Source organism: Rhipicephalus sanguineus, chromosome 11 (genome assembly GCF_013339695.2).
Source record: "Rhipicephalus sanguineus isolate Rsan-2018 chromosome 11, BIME_Rsan_1.4, whole genome shotgun sequence".
Lineage (NCBI taxonomy): Eukaryota > Metazoa > Arthropoda > Arachnida > Ixodida > Ixodidae > Rhipicephalus > Rhipicephalus sanguineus.
Window position 1 is genome coordinate 110,410,150 of NC_051186.1, and position 21,880 is coordinate 110,432,029.

Sequence of the window (21,880 nt, forward strand, 5' to 3'; positions counted from 1 at the left end):
GAAGCAGAGATCAAACGAGCCGGCCAATTTCTGTCGTCCGGAGGGCACATGCGATAACATCGCCCAGCTCGGGAGGCCTGCCGTCAAAGCAGAGAGGAAACGCCCTGCCCATCTTCAACGAGCAAGAAAAGACGCGAGGAGGGGGGGTGGTCACTTGAGCAGCAACCTTGAACTTTGATTCTGAGGATGCGGTCGCGATCGCTGGCGCTCGCGCTATCTCGGAAGCCATCAGCGGGCAGCTTGTATACCGCTAATACGTGCTGCGCTCTCAACGCGAAATGACTATACGGAAAGAACATCTCTCCCTGGAGCGGCCGTATATTCTGGTATATATATACGATGCGTGGCCTGCTATTTATGTTCGTCACGACCTCCTGTCATGCTATACCAAATTTTGATATATATCCAGTTAACGAAATGGCCACAAGCGCACCATGAGCGTGATGTCTCAATCATTCTCTACATGACATGCATGTCGTGAGTTGCATGTTACAACCTGTCATTGATGTGCGTCACACAGTCACGTCGCGCAATACCAGTTTTGGCGTATATCAAGCTAACGAAACGGCCGCCAGCGCTCAATGAGCGTGGCATACAAATCATGCTGTACACGACATGCGTGTAATGATTTTCATACGAACACCTGATATTTATTTTCGTCGCATAGCCACGTCACGCAGTACCAATCTTGGTCTATATCAAGCGAGTGAAACGGCGGCCAGGCCACCATGAGAGTGGCACGTAAGACATGCTGTACATGACATTAGTGTCATGATTTTCATATGAGCGCCTGTTATTTATGCTCGTCACACAGTCCCGTCGCGCAATGCCAGTTTCAGTGTATACCAAGCTAGTGAAACGGCCGCGAGCGCACCATGAGCGTGGCATGTAAATCATGCCGTACATGATATGCCTGTCATGATTTGCAATTTGGGACCTGTCACTTATATTCGTCATGCATTCTTGTCACGCCATATCAATTTTGGTATACAGGGTGTTTCAGCCAAAAAGCACCAAGTATTAAAAATTAAGCATAGGCGCTACGCGTCTCCATTTAGCGCAGTATTGTTCTGATTCCTATAGAGCACGTCAGAATATTTTTTTTTCAATCCGCGAAGCTCGGCAATTAACAAAGATTGCTTAATGATCTTTTTAAATAGTAACTCTAGAGAAAAATCTTCAATACGAAAGTTGTAGCGCTTGTTCACAAACATCGAATTTTTCACTCTGTGATAAGATAACTCCCCTGAGTAATTTTTTTCTGGCCTTTCTTTAAATCGCACGAATTTTAAAAAATACCACGTGACTGCCGCCTAACGCGCGGCGCTTTTAGTGTCCTCAAATGTAAGTGGAACGAATTATCAAAGGCTCCTCTGCGCATGAAGGTCGATTGAGCAGGCTATATCGGTGACTGCAATGGACGCTTAATGATGGTAGGGGCGTACCGTCTAAAGTAAAAAAGTCTACGAAAGAGCGGCCGCCACGTGTGATTGAATCTTTTATCTCGGTCCTTCATCACGCTTTCACCCTCGCCCCTTGCGATGTGTTTTTTCATTGGTGCTAAAAGAAAAGAAAAAGTGCCTACGCTGCATCAAATGCTGCCTACGGTCTCAGTGGCATTCGCTCCGTGGCTGCCTCTTTTTCGTTGAAGATTTTTTTTGTTGTTGTTGAAACGGTATGCTCCTTTTGTTGGTTAGCGTCCATCGCAGTCACCGAGAGCCCGTTCAATCGACCTTCGTGCGCAGAGCAGCCTTTGATAATTCGTTCAACTTACATTTGAGGGCACTAAAAGCGCCGCGCGTTAGGCGGCAGTCACGTGGTATTTTTTAAAATTCGTGCGATTTAAAGAAAGGCCGGAAAGAAATTAATCAGGGGAGCTATGTTATCACAGAGTGAAAAATTTGATGTTTCTGAACAAGCGCTACAACTTTTGTATTGACGATTTTTCTCTAGAGTTACTATTTAAAAAGTTCATTAAGCAATCGTTATTAATTACCGAGCTTTTCAGATCGGAAAAATGTTGTGACGTGCTCTATATGGCTCAGAACAATACTGCGCTACTTGGAGACGCGTAGCGCTTATGCTTAATTTTTTAATAGTTGGTGCTTTTTATCTGAAACACCCTGTATATCAAGTTAACGAAACGGCCGCAAGAGCACCAACACTGTGGCAGGTAAATCATGTCGTTTATGACAAGAATATCATGATTTTCATGTTATGACCTGTCACTTATGTTCGTCATACAGTCATACAGTCATGCTACGTCATACAGTCATGCTACGCCACGCCAATTTTGGTGGACATCCTATTAACGAAACGTCCAGGAGAGCACAAAGTCGTAGGCGGATAGATAGATAGATAGATAGATAGATAGATAGATAGATAGATAGATAGATAGATAGATAGATAGATAGATAGATAGATAGATAGATAGATAGATAGATAGATAGATACGTTTAAAGTCGCAGAAGTTTGCTAACAAATGCTTCGCAGTTAAAAACACGACGAAAGATGGCCTTTCCTCCATGAAAATTTCGTTACCAGCTATATAGCAACTGAACCCGGCTTCGTTGTGAGACGGTGCAATAGGAATAGGCTCAATTCATTAACGGCGCCCCCGGAAAAAAATTCGGCAGATCCCACGTACCGTGGGAGTCGATGTGATGCGAAGCATGCGGTGGGAAGGTGACTGTGGTGTAATTTTTTTTTTACTGAGCGAAACGTTACAAAATGACGCTAAAGGTTTGTATAAATTTTATACGCACACATATATGCTCAAGAGCCGCATATGTGTTATATAACCAGTTGTTTACAGTTGGGTAACGCTGACAACGGCAACGTGGGTATTATACCAACACCAGAAGCCGTAAGCTGGTACGTAGTGCTTATACTGTCCCTTGTGATAGAGAACGTACGCACGTTTCACGAACCCGTGTGCATGTGTGGAAGACGTTCCTGGCAGTTCTTGAACAAGGTCATCATCCCCGTTATCAGTGAGCACCAGCAGCTTGTCATGACTTGTTATCGGATCAGGTCGTGATCGCGGTGACGAGGGGTCAGTGTGTAGTGAAGTATGAGGTATAGTACAGCCGTTGGAAATCGTGTATGCCTCGGACATTTCGTCGACAAATTGTCTATAGATAGAGCCGGCGACAGGTTGTAATCTGAAGTCACCCTTCGCGTTGGTGAGGTATGGGCCGTCGAGGCTGGTAGGCCTGGATAGTGCTACGTAGACCAACATCAGTGGATGGCGCTTGTCGTATTCGTAGACTACCTGGGCGTATGTGGCCTACGTAGCCTAACCTACAAAGCGGCTGTCAATCAATCTGACATCATCCTCGGTCAGCATGAGGCCATCGCCCAGCCTCGTAAGAAATGAAGAGGACACTGCGTCATTCTGGCGGACTAAGTGCACTTTACGGTGCGATGATGTGAATATCACACGTAACTTTCGTTAATGTATTCCTCCGGAGTCGAGCAACGCTTGAATATAGCTCGCTGAATCATAGGGATACAAATGTAATGTTTATTAGACTGCTATAAAAGCGGAGCTAACATTGGAACCACAGACGTTAATCTGATATGACGTCTGTATCGTAGGAGTATACGCATCGTAGGAGTATCATGTATAGTGTTTATTGCTTTCTTGTAAAATTAGATAGCAAGCACCACAACCACAACTGATGTTGCACCGACATTACTCCTGCAGAGGCTCTTTTTCCAAGCAAGATTATAGACCTGGCGTGGCTCTGTGGTAGAATACCTGATTGCAACGCAGAATGCTTGGGTTCGATTCCTGCTGGGATCCTAATTTTCATTCTTTCCATTCGTCGGGTCAACGCTGCCGATGTCAGTTTTTCTTAACGCTCTCGCATTTAATGTCTGTTCTCGCCGTTCTTGGGTAGATATAAACTGTCAATCACCTGTGGCGCATACCCATGCACCGCGACCCGTGGTAAGCGGGTATGTGCCACACGTGTCTGAAGGAAAGGGTTTGACGACGTACGCGAAAGGATTTTCACTTTATTCATGTCATGACCCGACAGTCGTATTCGTCAAATCATGTTACCCTCCCATGCAAATTTTGGTCGGCACCAAGTTAAGGAGGCCATCATGAGAGCCCCCAGACGTAGGCGGCTAGATAGATAGATAGATAGATAGATAGATAGATACGTAGATAGAAACGCTCAAAGTGCCAGAGGTTCGCTAAGAAATGCTTTGCATTTAAAAAATTCAGTAGACACAAAGGACCAGGAGGCAGGTGCTTTCTTTCAATATAGCTGCCGCAGCAACAGCCTCTCCTAAGTGGCCGCGCTACAGGTTGCCAATGTTTGTAAAGCTTCCTGCACTATATGTGGATTAGTGTGCAGTGCGTGTGTAGTGTGTAGTGTGTAAAGCTTATTTAACAAGTATGTTTAATCTAAGAAGGTGATGACATTACCTAGAGGTATTAAAGGTTCTTCACCTAACAGCAATGTTAGGCGTAATGGTATGTGTAACTTTTAAAGCCCATAGAAATATTTTTGGCTTTTCGTTGGCATTTTGGGCATGTTATTAAGATGTGTAATGCTGTCAATTTTTCATGACATTTATTGCATATTGGGGGGGTTCTCTTCTGCCAAAAGATAGTTTTGTGTAGTGTGCGGGTGACCTATTTGAACTCAACATACGAACACTTCTATGAACCGTTCTTTATGGTAACATGTTTTTTTTATTCCCCGAGTACAGGCTTGATGAGCTCAAGAGCGTTGTTTCCAATCGATTCCCACTCGCTTTGTCATTTGAGTGTGAATGATCTGCGAATTGCTTTAACCCCGTCCTTTAAAGGATCATTTACTTTTGAAACAATGAGATTTTGTGCTGCTGCTGCATGCTGATCCGCCCTTACATTTCCAGGGTTCCCGACGTGGCCAAGGACCCAGCAGAAGCGAATAGACATACGTTTACATAGGTGTACAAGGTTGTTTAAAATATTGCCAATAATGGGCTCATACTCAGACGGTGAATTCAAAGCCTTCAAATCACACAAAGAATTTGTGTATATTAGTGCTTTTTTGAATCCGCATTGACAATCTTTTGATGTGTCGTCCATAAAGCATAATATTCAGCCGTGTAGACCGTGTAAGTGTTATACGTTTTATAAGTGTTATACGTTTTCTGCAACATGCTAAAATCTTGTAAAATATGTTCGCGTGATGTAATTTTGTTTCTTTAAATGTGCCAACGATAGATCAAGAAATTTCGTGAAATAATTCCACGGAGCTAGTCTAGATGCCCTTGACATGGCAGCAAGTGCTTCAGCGGGGGCATTGAACTCACGACTTTTTCCTTCAAATATGAGCATCAGCAGTTTGATGGCATTTGGCTTGTTTATATAATGTGAGCATTTGTGGCAGTGCGTGATAACATTATGACATATGTGGTTTGGCAATGAATAAGTTCTGTGAACGCACTCCTCGTTGCTACGTGGAACGGCGTTCATTTCTGAATCGCTTTTTGCAAAGGGTCGAAGCGAAAATGATTCGCGACGTCGCGTATCGCGGTGATTCTAAGTTCCAGAATGTCGTCTTCAACACAAGTCGATACTTTTGACGGCGACGCTGGTGACAAGGCATGACTGAACGTGCGCGCCTAGCAGACGAAATGTTAGCTGAGCAGCTGATCCTCACGTCACTCCTTTCTGTGAACAAGTGGTAAACTGGGGCGTGGTCCGGAGTTGACCGCGAGGGAGCGCTGCCAGCGCTAAAAAAATGGCGGGCTTGCAGCCCGTTTCGAATCGTGCTAGATACCGGTGACATAAATCAATAAAACAGATAGCTATTTGTCCCTCAGTTGCATTTTCGCTCGCGAATCGCTACTAGGGGGTACAAACTACTCGTGGATGCAAAAATCTTCACATGCGTAAATTTGATGTCAGTGCTCCTTTAAGCATCAGTTGCAATGCTTCCAACAAGGTGTTATGACCTTTAAACCCCCTTATTATTATACAAGGTTCAGGCAGCTGGTTGAAAATCAACTCCAAATAAATTACAGTGGATGGCTTAGTTGGCGAAACCTAGACGGAACAAATTGGGACTGTTAATGTGCTAAAATTCTAACACCTACGGCTTCTATGTGACTTTTAACAGTCACTTTTCGAGTACGGACAATACTAGACGAGTGGCTAGAGGACACCACTTTGCACAATAACAGCCACGCCACCAGACAACTGGCTAGCCTCGGATCACTCTCGCCGTATGACAGTAAAGTCCTTTAAAAAGTTCGTGTGGGTTTCGCGCAAGTTTATTTCTTGTAGGCATAATGCCACAGGGGAGAAGTGTTTATCGTGTCTTTTATGTCACCAAAGTTATCTAAAATTCCTCTACAATTCCAGTGGATCATGAAAGCCATTTTGAAATTAAAAAGTGAGACATGCCACTACAATTGGAACAGAGGAATGTTAGGTGACATACTTCAAGAAACAACAGGATCAGATAATTTTAGAGGGCCCTTTTCAGGCCCCGTAATTGGTATTTTGTCTTTTGCTCGAGCGGTCGACAGCTCCGCTGCCCCTTAGACGCTGCCTCTACCGTCTGACTTGGAGTGGGTTTCATAGCCTCTTGAAAGCCACTGCACGATCGCTCCAGAGAGCGATCGCTACGGTGCGTAGACTTCACATCCAGCGACAGAGTCTTGGACCCCACCTGGCCGGCGGCAATGAGGCCTCCTTAGCCTCTGAGGTGCTCTGGCCGCTGGAGCTCGTAGGCGCCACTGGTGTGGTCAGAATCAGAGATGGCAGGGCAGCCATGGCTGCTTCCGCCGTAGGGTTGGCTTGTGTTGGCCTCGGCACCCTACGCTTAGTCGGGCAACCGCTAAATGCCATTGCGGTGTTGCCCCCCGTTGCACCACTTTGGCGAAATGTGTTTTCATTGCAAAGGCCGATAAAATACGTTATCGAACTTCACGGAACGTTATATTTTCTTTACATTAAAGGGAAGCTGGAGCACTTTTTCGAAAATGACTATGGAACGTGTAAGGACAGTTTGATGACTGCTGAACTCGAAAAACGACGTGAGAGTTCACAAAAGGGAACGCAAACAGCACTGTTTGGCAAAAACCTCAGGCTGTGACCGCAGAGATTCATGAGAACCCGAGAGAACGCGGCGACGTCATCCTCGGTATGGGCGTTACCTACAACAGCAGCACTGCTCAAGTGCAGCCTCCTCGATTATCTCCGGCAACGGCACGTCACGAGCTATTCACAGCCACGGTTGAAGACACGAGAGACGCTTGTTCACGTTTCGTTCGGCTCTTTGTCATTCCGGATATCGTAATCCAGTTGCAGAACTTTCAGCTTCGCTACATATACTTGAGCCTTCGTCACATAAACAGTGCTCTCACAGTTCTGATCAGTAAGTGGCCGGAACCTTCCGTCGGAGGGCAGCGCGGCTACGCCAAAGGAACCGAATACAACGTAGGTTTCCACGCCTACACTTTCGGCGAACTAACGTGGACGGAGCACGACAATTTTTTCTTTCGCGCATTCTAAAGCTGCTTTTGTGACAACCGCGGAAAAGAATATATCGTCGGTAATAATGACGATCCTTGCTAACCACGAACTTTTCTTGAATTCTAAAACCTCTTCAGCTTTCCTTTAACTGTAATATTTTTTTCTTCCACGCTGGACAAGCTTCGGCGCACTCAGGGTGACTGCCATCACAGTTTGCACAGTGCACCTCATCGTGATTGTAGTTGTCGGCAGTGTCCCGTTGTTCCGCGTTTCGCGCAGGTAAGCTGCCCTCGACAGCTGTGAGACGCATGACCAAATCTTTGACATTTAAAGGAACACCGCGGGCTGGGAATGTAGGGTCTAGCACGCAGTTTTACATAGCCGGTTTCCAGGATTTCGGGTACGGTAGTCGTGCTGCAAGTGAGTATCATGTGCAGGGTTGCCAGATTTGGCTACTTTACGCGAAATTGTCTACTTTTAAGAGGCCGTGGCGACAAAACAATGACGCTGGCTACTTGGCTACTTGGATACTTTTTTGCTGTTGTTCTGGCACTGGCATCAAGAGCTAATATACGTTAAATCTAGGGCAAGTATACTAAAATAAGTGCGCATTTACAATGCCGGCTGCGGCTCCCTCGGCGTAATGACTTTTGTGTACACTGTATACCGGACGCAATTGCGTGCGCCCGAAACACGTCACGGCCGCCATGATTTTCATACTCATCTAGAGTTCATCTAGATTAAGCACGCTAATGTAGCTAGCGGGGGACTCGCTGAGGCTTTCTAGCCACTATCCGCCTCGAGCGTTGCTGCGTTGAGCTCTACAGGTGGCGCCACTTACAGCGATCGTTGCCGAAAAGTGGGTGCGCCCGGCTTATAGAAGCCTTGAGCAAAGCGAACGCTACTTGCTGTTTTTGCGTTAATTTTTCATTCTGGTTGGATATTTGGACGCTACTGCACTAGACGGCCATGACTTTTGTTGCGTCGATTGTTCTATTGTATTTGTTTGAACATGGCCGACCTTTTTTTTATTACTGTGCACGCGCGCGATGCACTGCATGCGAATCTTACGTGCATGCGTCTAAGCTGTTGTTTTGCGTGATCCGTTCACACAGACGAAATAAAAGCTTTTGCAACATAAAACAGACTGCTTGTTTTATTGAACACCCAAACCAGTACAACAATGCACATTATGGTGTATGCCCGCTAGGAAACACACAAAACACACGCATTTTTATCTGGCCCAGCACTTAGCCATACAGCTAATTACGCCAAAAAAACCGAAAGCAATCTTGTTTAACCTTGTAACAGGCATCACGCAGCTGCACACTGCATAAGAATGTGTGAAGGTACTAGAGCAAATGACCAACATTCCCACAGTGCTTTGCTATTTATTTCACAGACAGTATTAAAATTACGTGAAACCTCAAACTACATCATAATCACATATTTCTGAAAACCTAATGATTTTCAGAAATATGTGATTTCATTGCGTCAACGCTAAGGTCGGTTTCCTCGGTTAAAGCCGCGTACCTATTCTGAAGTGAAACTCTGAATTCCTGTACTTTGCCTCTCAAAGCTAGTTTATTAATCGGCTTCTTGCGTATCAGTTTCTGCCGTTCCTTCCTCAAGTCTAGTTGAATTCTACATCTTACCATTCTATGGTCACTGCATCGTATCTTGGTAACTACTTCCACATCCTGTACAATGCCCGGGTGGACACATATTATGAAGTCTATTTTATTTTTAGTTTCGCCATTAGGACCTCTCCACGTCGTCTTACGAGTAGCCCGTTTTCTGTAGAGGTATTCAAGATCTGTAAATTATTGCGTTCTGCGAACTCTACTAGTAACTGCCCTCTGGCGTTTCTAGAGCCGATGCAATATTCCCCAACTGCATGATCTCCAGCCTGCTTCTTGCCTACCTTTGCATTAAAGTTGCCTATCAGTACAGTATACTGTGTCTTTACCTTACTCATTGCTGATTCTACGTCTTTGTATAAGCGTTCAACCAGTTGATCATGGCTGGATGTAGGCGCGTAGGCTTGTACCACCTTCGTCCTGTGCCTCTTATTAAACCTAATTACGATACATATCACCCTCTAAACAATGCTATAGTATCCCTCTATATTGCCAACTATATTTTTTATGAATAAGGAATTCCACCCCTAGTTCTCTTTTGTCAGCTAAGCCACGATAGCATAAGACGTGTCCGTTCTTCAGCACTGTATAAGCCTCCTGTGGCCTCCTAACCTCACTGAACCTTATTACATCCCATTTAACACCCTCTACATCCTGGAATAGTACAGCTAGACTCCCCTCACTAGATAAAGTTCTAACGTTATACCTAGCCAAGTTCAGATTCCAATGGCGGCATGTCCAGACCCAGAGATTCTTAGCACACTCTGCTGCGTCGCAGGTCTGACCGCCGCCTTGGTCAGTTGTTTCGCTGCCGCTGGGGACTGAGGGCCAAGGGTTAATTGGTGTATTCATGTGGGAGGTGGAAGTAGGGGGTACATTCGTTAGACAGGACACTGGTAAGCTACCCCAAGAGACGAAAAACCTCATTAAGAAACGTCAAGCCATGAAAGCCTCAAGTGCAACAGACAAAATAGAGCTGGCGGAGCTTTGGAGGTTAATGAATAGGCGTAAATTAGCCGACATAAGAAATTATAGTATGGAGAGAATTGAACATGCTCTAAAGAACAGAAGAAGCCTCACAGTTATGAAGGCAAAGCTGTGCATAGGCAAAAATCAGATGTATGCATTAGGGGACAAGGATGGCAAGGTCACAACCAATATGGTGTGGAGTTTTGCGGCTGCATCTAGCCCTGAACCCTTTAGAGATGAGGCAAAGACCCAAAGAGATACATCTTTACTGGTCCAAGCCTTGTCCGCAACTGCCCGCTGCCAGCGGCTGCCGCGTGACACGAGCGCACATGCGATCGTCGTTCTCTTCTACCTACGATCGGCGCGCTCGCGGCCGCCGCTCCCATACAACCCCCTCCCCTCAGAAAAAGCGGAGGAGAAGAACACAAGCTACTTCACACCGATAGCCAGCGCAACTGTGCGGGCTACCCTAGGCCACGGCGGACTGCACATGGCACACACGACCACATGCCGGCGCTGATAATCCACAACTCCTTGTGGGACCTCTTGGGCTATTGGACGCCGTAACCACTGACTCGCGCAGGGGTACCGCAGCGCTGCCGCTGTTGCATATCACCGTTGTCATATTGGATGTCTCGCCGAGTCAGCTTTTGCCGTTGTAGCCGTCCGGACCATTCCCGTACAGGTGGCGGCCACTCCTCCAGGTAGTAGTCGAACGCAGGCGACTTCGGCAGCCATGGGGTCGCGACACCCACATAAAAGGTTTGATTGCCCGTGCCTACGGCGCTCACTCCTCTGTCCTCGCTGATGTTGGTACCTGATCGCGTTTCGTACTCTCTCTCGACGCAGCTTTCCAGGTCAGACTGCACTCCAGGTCAGACTCCTTGCACTCCAGGTCCGACACACTGATGCAGTTGCTAGCGTTCGCCGCAGCTTCCTCCAACTGCTCCGCCTTTGCTGTCACCCTCTCCACGAATTCCTGCAGATACGTCTCCTCTTCTTCCAGTTTAAATTCTTTGTCCGCTTGCTGCTGCCTTGCCTCAAGCCCCGCCTTCAGTCGCCCGTTCTTCATCTCGGCCACGACCAGCACCTGTATGAGCTTCGCAAGCTCTTCCTTCGTGGTCTTTTGTTCAGTTTCGTTCTTCTAGAGGGTGTGCGACACAACACGGAGCTGCCTCTCCAGTTTGGAGGCGTTTGCCATCAAAGTATTCTGGCCGGCCTCGCTCCCGTGGATCCGCTCCTGGTTCTCCTTGCACTCGGCTTCCTTCTTGCTGAGATCCACAGTTAGTACCTACGCTCGACTGTATTCTCGGTCGCAGTCCTGCTGGGTCTGGGAGAGCCGCGCACGGAGGTCAGTCGCCTGCATCCGCAGCTCGTCCAGCTGATAGTCCTGGAGTGCACGCTGTCGCTGGAGCTCTTCTTCGTGGCTGCGCCGCGCATTGCCAGTTCAGTGTCCCTCTCCAGCAACTGCTCCTCGAATTTGGCACACTGCTGCTGGTGATCCTTGCGGCGCTGCTGTGCATCTGCCAGCAGCTTCTCCATGCGACTGCACTCCAGCGAGTCCGCGGCTACCTTTCGGTTCCGGTTGAAGACCTGAGCTTAAAGGGTGTTGATTTTGTCACACCAGGATGCCTTTACCTCGAAGAAATGTTGCTGTGGCTCGTCCAGATTCTTTGCGAACTGTTTCTTCAGAGTACGTACCTTGTCATTCAGGTCAGAAATGTGGTGATTCTTCTCGTCAATCATGGTGGTTGCCTTGGATTTGTAGACTTCGTGCACGTGCTAGAGACCGTCAAGTTGATCAGTCAAGCATCCCAACTCACGCTCCAGCTGGCTGATTCGGGTAGCCTGCTGCAATGTATCCCGCTTGAGACGATCCGCTTCAGGATTCAGGGCAGCGTTGTCCCTATCAAGGTCACGAGGCCGGATCACCTCGGTGAAGGACTCCGATACGTCTGGCGTTAGTCTCATGTCCCTGTGTTCCGGTATCTTCTGTTTCCTCCTCTTATGCCTCGTCTTCTTTCTTTTGTTTACGGTCGCCGCATCGTCATCATCCCGGGACTTTCCGACCTCTGCCTCAAGGTCATCGCAGTCACCGGCCGTGTCCCCAGAAATAGAGTCGTACAACGTCGTCTTCGTCTCACCATTCCTGGACGCTGCACCCTCGCTGGCGGACGATGCATCGCCACCGCGTCGCTAGTCGTCCCACGGTGCCGGCCGCCGCACGAGCTAGCACGAGCCTCGACGCCGACCTCGTCAGCGCACGCATCGTCGCCGCCTTCGTCGTCAGCCCCAGGTGCCACCTCGCCGCACGAGCGCGCCACAGCCTCCATGGCCTGCGCGGGCAGCGGGACGCCGAGGTAAGCACCGAGGTGCTCCAGGGCGATGAAGGCATGCCGCTGCTCATCGGGGGTCATTCTCCCGGAAAGGCAGATGCGCATGAGGGCCTCCACCGGCTGAAGTAAGAGGACGAGGTCGTACACTCCGTAGGCGGCCATGTCCAGGAACGCCCGCTTCAGCGCCCGTAGTTTTTCGAAGGCGATATCGCCGTGCAGGGGGCCGAAATCAGGGGCTGGTGGGATCCGGCGTACGTTGATCGGGCAGGACATGTCGGGGTGGGGTCCTTCCCGTTGGGCGCCACATGTGGGGTTTTGCGGCGGCATCTAGCCCTGAACCCTTTAGAGATGAGGCCAAGACCCAAAGATACCCATCTTTACATCTTTACTGGTCCAAGCCTTGGCCGCAACTGCCCGCTGCCAGCGGCTGCCGCGTGACACGAGCGCACATGCGATCGTCGTTCTCTTCTACCTACAATCGGCGCGCTCGCGGCCGCCGCTCCCATAATGGATAGAATAGCTGAGGTAGCGGAAGAGCTCTACAGAGATCTGTACAGCAGCCGATGCAGTCAGGATGATAACGTAAGAAGCAGTAATAGCCCAGAGGAATCTGACATCTCACCAGTATTGACAGGAGAAGTAAAGGAATCCTTAAAGGGAATGCGAAGAGGCAAAGCCGCTGGTGAGGATCACGTAACATCAGACCTGTTGAAAGACGGTGGAGAAATTATGTTAGAAAAACTGGCCACCCCGTATACGAAGTGTCTCTCGACGGGGAGGATGCCAGAATCTTGGAAGAATGCCAACGTCATCTTGGTCCATAAGAAAGGGGAGGTCAAGGACCTGAAAAATTACATGCCCATCAGCTTACTGATCGTTGTCTACAAGCTATTTACAAAAATAATTGCTAACAGATATAATACGACATCAGAGTTCAATCAACCAAAGGACCAGGCAGGAATTCGTACAGGCTTCTCAACAATAGACCATATTCATACTATCAATCGGGCGATAGAGCAATGCGCGGAATACAACCATCCCCTTTACATAGCCTTCATAGATTACGAGAAGGCATTTGATTCGGTGGAGACATCAGCAGTCATGCAGGCACTGCGGAATCAGTGCATCGACGAAGCCTATATAAACATAATCGAAGAAATCTACAGAGGATGCACAGCCACTATAGTCCTCCATAAAGAAAGCGACAGAATCGCAATAAAGAAGGGCGTACGGCAGGGAGACACGATATCTCCTATGCTATTCGCCGCGTGTTTACAGGAGGTTTTCAGGGCCCTAGGTTGGCGAGAATTAGGGATAAGAGCTAATAGAGAGTATCTCAGTAACCTGCGATTCGCTGATGACATTGAATTGATGAGTAACGAGGGAGACGAATTACAGCTCATGATTACTGAACTGGATACGAAAAGTAGAAGAGTGGGTCTGAAAAGTAATATGCATAAAACAAAAGTAATGTGGAACAATCTTGGCAGAGAACAGCGCTTTGCGATAGGGGGCGAGACACTTGAAGTTGTAAAGGAGTACGTCTAATTAGGACAGGTAGTAACCCCGGAGCCGAGCCTTGAGAGTGAAATACCTAGAAGAATAAGGATGGGATGGGTCTCATTCGGCAAGTATTATCAAATCACGAATGGTAGTCTACCACTATCCCTAGGAAGGTATATAACAGTTGCATCTTACCGGTACTTACCTACGGAGCAGAAACCTTGAGACGTAAAAATAGGGTTCAACCTAAATTGAGGACTACGCAGCGAGCGATAGAAAGGAACATGATAGGTGTAACTTTAAGAGGCAGGAAGAGAGCAGAGTGGGTGAGGGAACAAACGGGGGTTAAGGCTATCATAGTTAAAATCAAGAAGAAGAAAAGGATATGGGCCGGGCACGTAGCATGTCGGCAGGACAACCGGTGGTCATTAAGGGTAACTGACTAGATTCCAAGAGATGGCAAACACTTGAGGGGGAGACAGAAAATTAGATGGGTTGATGATAATAAGAAGTTTGTAGGTATAACGTGGCAGCAGAAAGCACAGGACCGGGTTCATTGGCGGAACATGGGAGAGGCCTTTGCCTTGCAGTGGGCGTAGACAGGCTGATGATGATGATGAAATATTTTCACCGTTAAAGCCACAATCCTCTGTCACGTGCGTTTTCAAATAAGCATGACATTACACAGATGTATATAGAGAAAATTCGGCAGTTCCCACGTACCATCGATGCTATGCGAGGCACGCTCAGGGAACTTGACTGTGGTGTAATTATCACGCGTCTATCTGGTTTGCTAGATTCTCCTTTCCTATTGTATAAGAAATATCCACATACAATGCGATTCTACGAGTAATGTTCGAGGACTAGCGAGCATAAAGGGCGACTACTTAGAGCCTCGCTTGTTACCGCATGGTGGTATCAAGCTGACGCGCGAGGCGAAGCGTGGTTTTTTACCTGTAGTACAATCGTGCGCGTATAGTACCCTAGAATAATCTGGCGTAATGCCGTGAAGGTTTCTGTGACTTCAGCGGTTCCCTCGATATAGAACCATTTTCCCACTTCGGGTCAGCAAACTGCTGCGACGCAGAGAACTGCACACATAGTTGATTCTCTAGGAAGAACCTCCCCCAGGAAGTCACATGGTTTTTTTACTCTATTGTGATGTGATAAACATTTCTGTGATGTATATTTTTGTATATTTAAGTGTCAGAACGTAGTGATAATTCAGCTAAACTGAAATCACGTTTGGCTACTTTACTGGCTCCAAAATAAAGTAACGGCTGCTAGTTGGCTACTGTTCCGGCTACTTTGCCTAATTTCGTGGCTCTTATTCTCTTCGAGGATCTGGCAACCCTGATTATGTGCTTCCTCAGGATTCCAATGTCGTTCGTTCTAATTGCGATGCGCTGCACATGGACTACATTTTAATATATCCATCCATCCTGGAGTTCTGTTTCACAGAGTATATTATACATTCGTCGGACATTACACCTTTCACACTGTTCAAGACAAGGTGTGCGCTCACCGAGACGGGAATATTTCCAGACGCCACACAGTGTGCAAGCTTGTTGTAATGGTCTTTGTCTCTTACTTCGAGGAGCAAATCCCCGCTGGGCATCTTTGTAGCTTTATAACCGCTTCATATAGTTGCCCTTAGACACTTAACAGACAAAAACGGTGAAATAGCTGGATCCTTTCTCGGTGATTCTTCGCAACGTATCACAAGGAACTTCGGGAATCTTTCTTTGTTTTTCGTGGAAAACAGGAAGGGGGCCTCGGTGCGGACTCTGTTGAGGGCACGGTCAGTTAAAGGGTTCCAGGATCCCATGCAAATATTAATTTGTTCGGCGGCAGTGCCAGTCACCCACCACCGAGCCCAACGAGGGGACATAGCAGAGGTTGTGAATCGAGCCGTGACATGCCAACTCTACATTTTCACTATAACCAAATATGAAACAACCTTTCACCCTTGCCGCCGGGGAAGCTTGAATTTAATGGAAGGGAGGAGAGGACAGGAAAGAATAAAAGTAAAAGAGAAAGACTATGATGCATATATATTTTTTTCGTTTTGGGTAACAAGAGTCAGAAATACATAATATCAAAGTACCTTCGGGATGTCCGGTGACGCCCTAACGAACAATATAACACGCTCGAACTGCGGCAACGCTCAACGCAGCGAAGCTGTTTAGAAAAATTGTTCCGTGTCCGACGAAGCAAAGAACTATCATCATCATCATAAACGGGATCTGCCAGAGCAGTTGGGTCAATCCCACTACTCACCACTTTTCCACTCAATTAATTGTACACTCGCGCTAACAATGCGCAGCCATATGTCGCCCGAAGACAAATCGCACTGCCGAGCAAGAGATATCGCCAAAATTCGGTACACTGCGAAGCTGATTGGTCTCATGTGCCGTAAAGCAGAGTCCAACCCCAGCCATGTTCATGCACCAGTTCAAGCCAAGTTAAAGGAAAAGTTCAGCAACATTACAGCCAGCATCAAGCCAACTTAAAGCAAAAGTTTAACAACGTTGCATCCAAGTTCTACCTCGCTAAAGCCAAGTCCAACCTCACTGTATGTGTGACAAATATTGAACTGTTCAGACTGACTGTAAACCTCTCCCCCACTGTAATGCATCTGGCGCTGTGTGGGTACCGAATAAATAAATAAATAAATAAATAAATAAATAAATAAATAAATAAATAAATAAATAAATAAATAAATAAATAAATACAGCCATGTTCAAGCCGAACTCAACCTAGCTACATCCAAGCTCTGTCTAGATACAGCTAGAAATAAGCATAAGACCGATCCTCTTCTCTATGTATCGACCTTTGCACGGCTTAGTGAAAGCATTGAGCCATTTTATTCCGGTAACAATATGTATTAACACACATCTATGTACACCGGCTAGTAAAAGACTCGGACCTCGGGAGCGTGTGCTGAAATTGCTGTCTGTGCCGTGTAGTGGGTACCCAACTGCTGTCGAGAGCATAGCTCTGGTGAATGTGTGGCGAGAACAATGTTACCGACAGCAGACTGCTCGCCGCTAGACGGCGCAGATGGCCATTTTGTCACGCGCTCCCATGGTCCATATAATTTTGCTCACATGTGTACCTCCATATGTATAGGTAATTATGCGGCTTTCTCAAGAAGGCAGTCACAAATAGCCGGTTACATATGGTAGGATAAGATTCATACATGCTACATAAAAATTAGGCAGATCCCACGCCTTGTGCGAATCGGTTTCATGCGAAGCAGTCAGTCATTAGTGTTTCAGTAAATGGAGGAGTTGTGTTCACATATTGGGCTTAGCAGGCACGCCGACAACACTGACGTTTAAATGGCTGCTTATGGTCTGACCTAGTATCAGCACGCACGTTAGAGCGCAGACGTCTGTATTATCGAAACAAAGAGCACGTTACGGTGCGGTGTTGTGGATATAATATGTAACTTTCGTTCGCATATTCCTCCGGTGTGGAGCAACGCTTTATTGTAGCTTGCATAATTATAAGAATAAAAATGCAATGTTTATTACGCTGCTATAATTGCAGAGCTAACACTGGAACCACAATAGACTTTAACCCGACATGACGCCTGTATCATAGGAGCACGTATGTAGTGTTTATTGCTTTTTTATCAAATTAGACAGACAGTCAGCACATTATGCCCACATATTTTCTTTAAAGCAATTTCTAGACCTGGCGTGGCTCTGTGGTAGAATACCTGTCTGCCATGCAGAATGCTTGGGGTCGATTCCTGCTGGGATCCTAATTTTATTCTTTGCATTCGTCGGGTCTACGCTGTCGATGTCTGTTTTTCTTAACGCTCTCGCGTTCAATAAGCAATGTATGTTCTCCCGGTTCCTGGATATATACAAAGTGTCAATCACTTGTGTCGCATACCCGTATACCGCGGCCCGTGGGAAACGGGTGCGTGCCACACGTTTCTGGAGCAAAGAGTTTGATGACGTACGCGACCGAATTTACACGTTATTCGTATCATGGTCACACAGTCATATATGTCAAGCCCTCTTGGCATCCCATGCCAATTTGGTATGCACTATATTAAGACGCGATCACGAGAGCACCCAGACGTAGGCGACAGAATAGATAGATAGATAGATAGATAGATAGATAGATAGATAGATAGATAGATAGATAGATAGAAACGTTCAAAGTGCCTTGGGTTCGATAAGAAATGCTTCGCATTTAAAAGGATACACATGTGTATGCCCTCTTTAATCACTATTGTACTCAGTATAAAGCGGGAAGTAGATATGATGACTTTAGGCGCCTTCCTGGAAAGTCCTCTCCGAACGAGACGGCATTTGCGCGCTGGTGACTTTCGTAGCCTGACACAGGAAGTCATTAGCGAAGACGTCAGAAAGAAAACTTCGAATTAGCTAGAAAGGTGCCTGTTATAAAATGCCGCCTAGAAGAATATCTGGTCCTCAGCTATCCAAAGTTCCCAAGTAATTCAGTCATCAAAAATATGAATAATTAATCAACTACGCTTTTGGTGACCTTTGCACTGCCCTCAACAAACTGTATAAAAAGGACTAGTCGTCTTTGCCACATATTGAGGCAGCAACCATCTACAGAAAGCGCTATGAAGAACTTCGTGGTTCTAATGTCTGTTGCAGTTGGTAAGTAATTTGTTAATGCGGTACAGGTCTGTTTCCTAAACAAAATTATTGCTTGTCTGTTTTTACATGCCTCACAAGCTGTGGTACTGAACATTCTGGCGTTACATATAGTTGGTTGGCTGCGATAGTAGATATATAAAACTTTGCGAATAACGTCCAATACTATTATACGTATCGTCATGCATCATACACAGACACATTGAATAGCAAGGGGGTACATTTGCAGTATGTTACCCACAGGCATAAATTACTTTCTAAGAGAGGCGGTTAGCATTCCCATAAATGCTGCTTTGTCTTCTGTTTAGGCGTGAGCAAAATGGTAGAGGCCCGTGTATGTGTGACGTGAGTACACTTCAAGTACACCAGATGGTCGAAATTTCCGGAGCCCTCTATGGCATGCCTTATAATCGCATGCTTCTCTTGGCACACGAAACCCCAGATGTTATTGCTATGTTTAGGGATGAAAAAAGTGAAAATTGAGAGCTTTTGAAAATAGTGTAAATAATCAAAGAATATGAATTCGTGGGCGAATCTCACCGGTTTAGCAAAATATTTCTCTAGTGCTCGGTTAATGAGGACACTCAACGGATACTCACACTCAGACTATGTTCTAATGTACGACCACCAGCAACCTGCAGCTATGGGTTTGATAGCATCAGTAGCAGATTTGAGGCTCGCATGAAGCTTATTATCCATGGCCTTGCCACGGTCTTCCGTGGGATTTTTCTCACTTCATACTCATGCACAAGAATGAGTCCATAGTGTCACAGTGGATCACATTTGCAACTTGCTTTTGGGAGCTGAAATCACTCGTGACAGTATTTTGATAAATTGTTGACCTTGCAGCACTATAGTATATACTTTGCATAGTTGTCGTTGTCCTAATGTAGATTACAAACGCTCTTACATGGTCACATGCGCAGCTTTCGCAAAGACGGCGGTGCATGTTTCCGGTACACCAGTAGTTCTACTTCTCCGGTGGAGCATGCCAATTCACCGTGCTGTGTTAGCAGATACGAGTTGCGCTGCTATTCGCTGTACGGTGCGCTTGTTTCGTTAGGAGGCGCCCGCATTTTCATCGGGTAAAATTTAAAAAAAAAAAAAAAACGTCCGCACTCTCACATTTAACCAAACATTAAGAAACCTCGTGTCGAAGTTATTCGTAAACCCCCCTAATGGCGTATCTTTGTTTTGTTCGGTTTGCTTGCAGCGCCAACGATCAAGTACCAACTAGGCTGCATTGAAACCCTTGCTCAATTTACTTTTCTCCTAAAACATTAACATTTGTTTAGTTCGGCGGAATTAGTTATCGAGTCTTGGCCTAATTATGTCTATCTATTGTGTCATGGAAACTAAACACGCAGTAATGGCGACAGAACACGATCCCTTACGTGTGACTGAGTGTACAGTCCCAGTAGAAATAGATTAGAACAAGTGGCTGGCTGCCAGTGCCGCAAAATATGAAAACGCGGCGATTTCGATCCTGTTTTACGCCGAATGCGCGAGTGTCAGGCAGATTCTACCTTTCAAAGCAGGGGTGCCCGGCAGAAAGCGAGAAATATTGAAATTCATATTTCGAAGGCTCTTGTGGCTTCATAGAACACTTAGGTAAACGCACAGGCGCTCAGAAAGCCAGCGCAGAAAATAAATATGCTTGTCTAACGTACTATTTTCCTTTTTCTGTCTCTTTTTTTCAATCTATCTATCTATCTGCATCAATAGATATATAATTCAAAAAAGAAAGTGATGAAGGTCCGGTGCACATGTAGTCGGAGAAATGAAGGAGCACACTTGCGAAAATTGCATATTTCAAAAATATACAACTATATATATATATATATATATATATATATATATATATCGCGTGGCGCACTGCTCTCTTCTAACTGTTTCCTTCATCCATACTGGGAATAGGACCATGATGCACGTGTTAAGCAGCGCAGCATTTAAGATTCCTCAGGCAACAACGACGGTGATGCCGTTATACCCAGGCAAGAATAAATTGCCGCAATGTGAAATGACAAGTCACCTTGATAACCTCGACGAATCATCATATTACCGCATCAGAACCAGCTGATCGCCGACAAAGTCAATATTGCGCGGGTATCAAATATTGAAAAACACCGCATAAATATATGAGTGTTACCAGCTGACCTTCTACCACCTATTTCTGCACACGCGCGAATATGTGTTGGCGTCATTGTGTTGGACCAAGCCGCCTCCACAACAAATTTCGACCACCTGGGGTTCTTTAACGTGCACCACAATCTAGGTACACGGGCGCCAGCATTTAGCCTCCACCGGAATGCGACGACCGCGGCCGGCCACTTCGTCGGGGTTCTTACTCTCCTCTGTATCTTTTGACCCTGTCGGCATATATCCCATGAAAAACATGAAATCCGGATCTCATAAAAATTTCTTGCCTTGGCCCTAATTTGAAGTTGTGCATTATTCACACGCATTTTTTGTGTGCAAACGTACATATTTGTGCGCCACGTTAAGGATCACATAAATTGAAAACATTCCTTGGCCGAAAAATAAAAACCTGAAATGACATCGAATTTTCGTGCCTTTATGAATGCATGCCGCCACGGTGTCTTAGTGATTACAGTGCTCGGCTGCTGACCCGAGAAAACATAGGTTCGATCCGGGCAATGGTGGCCACATTTCAATGAACACCGAACGCAGGAGGACCAGCACTGAATGATTTCATTGCACCTAACGAAATCCAGGTGATCAAAACTAATCGGCTTCAACTAAGGCGTCTCTCGCAGCATGTGTAGCTTTGGGAGGTTAAACCGTGAACACTAACCAACCGTGCTATGTGCTTGCTTCTGCGCATAAATTACGATGGCTGGTATATTCAATCATTTTACTCTCGCCTCGCAAACTCTTATTATGATCTGCTGTCTGTACTATTCATAGCGTTGGCAGTAATCTTATTTAGGCCCGTATTCACGAACTAACCTTACCTTAAAGCTATAATTAGGCCCTTCGTAAGGAAGGGATAAGTGTAAGGAGAAGAAATGTCTCAATGCGTTTCATAAACTCGCCTTATTTGGTGTTTAGGCAGCCTTACGGAAGGCGGCCTTGGTCGTCATAAGGAACGAGCATGGGAGCAAGGCTATGAACTTTTATTGGCTCATTGTTGGTTATTTAGCAAGGAAAGGGGCTGTATACTCATAAAAACAATAGAAAAAGTGCAGGAACGCATACCCGTGCAAGTTTCGGTAAGAATGCGCCTCGTCTGGCCGCGCCGTTTGCTCCTTTTGTTAACATTTTACCGTTGTCATG

The 21,880-nt window shown here is 46.2% G+C and overlaps 1 long non-coding RNA gene across 1 annotated transcript in view; it reads left to right on the top strand.

Moving 5' to 3' along the window:
- LOC125760399 (uncharacterized) overlaps window positions 1-21,880 on the top strand; it is a 138,783-nt gene that overhangs the window by 54,246 nt on the left and 62,657 nt on the right. The gene's annotated exons all lie outside the window — the stretch shown is intronic.